We start from the raw sequence: 2,433 nt of genomic DNA, 5'->3' as shown, positions 1-2,433 counted from the left end.
TCGATTATTTTAGTATAGCACAGGTTATTTGACTAGTGAGTGTCTTGACTGTACCTCGCCACTACTCCACTGAGTAATAATTATGGTGTTCTTGCTGCCTTACTGTTTATATCACTCCTATTTGTTCTCGATTATTTTAGTATGGCACAGGTTATTTGACTAGTGAGTGTCTTGACTGTACCTCGCCACTACTCCACTGAGGTTAGTCTTGATACTTACTGGGCACCGCTGTGGTGTGCTCATTCTACACTTTTGCACATTTTTGTGTAGATCCAGGTATTGTTCGTTAGTAGCTGTGCGAGTCGTTGCTGTGGAGACTCAAGGTAAACCTGCTGCTGCGTTCGCAGGCTTCAGAGTCACCTTCAAGTTTTTATTTTGCACTGTTTATTCTTATTTTTGGACAGTTGTATTTAGAAGCTTTCTAGCAAATACTCTGTAGAGCTTATGACTTGTACTACCGGATTTTGGGAATTGTAAATTTTAATAGATTTCTATTTCAAATTGTTAGATGTTATTTAAATAATGTTGTTTCAATTAATGTTAAGCTTACCTAGGCCCTAAGACTAGGTGCTATCACGATACTCAAACGGAGGGAAAATTGGGTCGTGACAGAGAGATTGGAGAGATTGATGACTGAGTGAGGCCGATGGCCTGATTATGAGGTTATTGATACTATAGCACGTGAGTTGTCTGTGCAACACGTGAGTTGTCCGTGCGAATCCAGATATTGATAATATAACACGTGAGTTATCCGTGCAACACGTGAGTTGTCCGTGCAGATCCAGATATTGATACCATAGCATGTGAGTTATCCATGCAATGCGTGAATCGTCCGTGCGGATCCAGATATTGATATTATAGCACGTGAGTTGTCCGTGCGGATTATAGCGTTTGGGCTGAAGGAGCCCCTCCGGAGTCTACACACACAACCAATGAGCGCATGTACCTATTTAGTGTGAGTGCGGGTGCCGAGTGATTGGGAGAACTTAGTGGATTGATACTCTGGAGTATGCATATGGTTGTTTACCATGTTGTACTGCATTGACATGCACACTTGACACACAAGCATAGAGACGCGTTTTTCTCATGTTTTACGGTATCACGTCATTCATGACTTCTTATACACATTGACATATGGGCATAGAGATGTACTTTTTCTCATGCCATTTGATAATGAAACATCTACCTGTTGAAAAGTTTTGGAAGGAAAATCACGATTTTACAAACTTACTCATATTTTAGTAATTTCGGTAAAAGATTTGGGATTTTTACTCTTATACTTGAAAAGCATGTCTATTTTCTGGAACTCTGAACGAGCTGAACATTTCATTTTTGAGTTATTTCATGTACCACTTTTTGTTATATTGTTATGAGTTGTTGTTGGCTATTGGCGTTTGACATTGACTTGTGATCCGGCTCGTTACTACTTTCAACCTAAGGTTAGGTTTGTTACTTATTGAGTACATGGGGTCGGTTTTACTCATACTACACTTCTGCACCTTGCGTGCAGATATTGGATGCTGATATTGCTGTGATCGACGGGTGTGGGATTTCAAGACGTACCTGCATTCCGGTTGTAGCTGTCTCTTGTTCATGGTAGCCTTAAATTTATAAAAATCTATTTATGTATATTTCGAACAAATGATGTATTTATTTTATACCAGCTTTGTAAATTCTAATCTTAGAAGCTCATGATTTGTACTACCAGTCCTTGAGAATTCTTGTATAAAAGTAGTTTTATTATCCTTTTTTTTTCTTAATAAATCTCATCTAAATTGGATAGTTGTTAATTGGCTTACCTGACGGGTTGGGTTAGGTGTCTTCACGACCAGGTTGATTTTGTGTCGTGACAAGGTGGTATCAGAGCTCTAGGTTCATAGGTTCTACAAGTCATAAGCAAGTGTCTAGTAGAGTCTTACGGATTGGTATGATGACGTCTATACTTATCTTCGAGAGGTTACAAGGCATTTAAGATAAATTTTCCATCTTTCATTCTTTATCGTGCGGCATTGGTTCAGCTTGGAGTGTAATTCTTTGAATTCCTTCCATGCATTCGTATGCGCATGTGAGCGCTTAGTATCAGCTGTGCATTGCCGGCTTATGATTCCATGGATGAGGTGTGAGATGTAATTTCGGTGTGATGATGATGGGCCAGCCTGGAGGACTTGAGGCCGGGGTTTGACTATAGCTTGAGCACGAAGTTTTCAGTTGTGTGTGAGTATGTTCTTTTGGACTTATATGTCCGGTAGTGTCCCTATTAGGATCGATGAGTGGCTGGATGGAGATATGATGAGTATGATGTGACTACGGGATATGTTCCGATGGTTTGATTGTGACGAGAATAGTTTGCTTGAGATGTAAAAGGGACTATTGTGTGTTTGATTTCTAACCTAATATATTGTATAGTCTCGAGTTATGATCGTAATGCGGAAT

The sequence above is a fragment of the Nicotiana tomentosiformis genome, chromosome 2 (genome assembly GCF_000390325.3).
Source record: "Nicotiana tomentosiformis chromosome 2, ASM39032v3, whole genome shotgun sequence".
Taxonomy (NCBI): domain Eukaryota; kingdom Viridiplantae; phylum Streptophyta; class Magnoliopsida; order Solanales; family Solanaceae; genus Nicotiana; species Nicotiana tomentosiformis.
Note: the sequence above shows the minus strand (reverse complement) of the source record.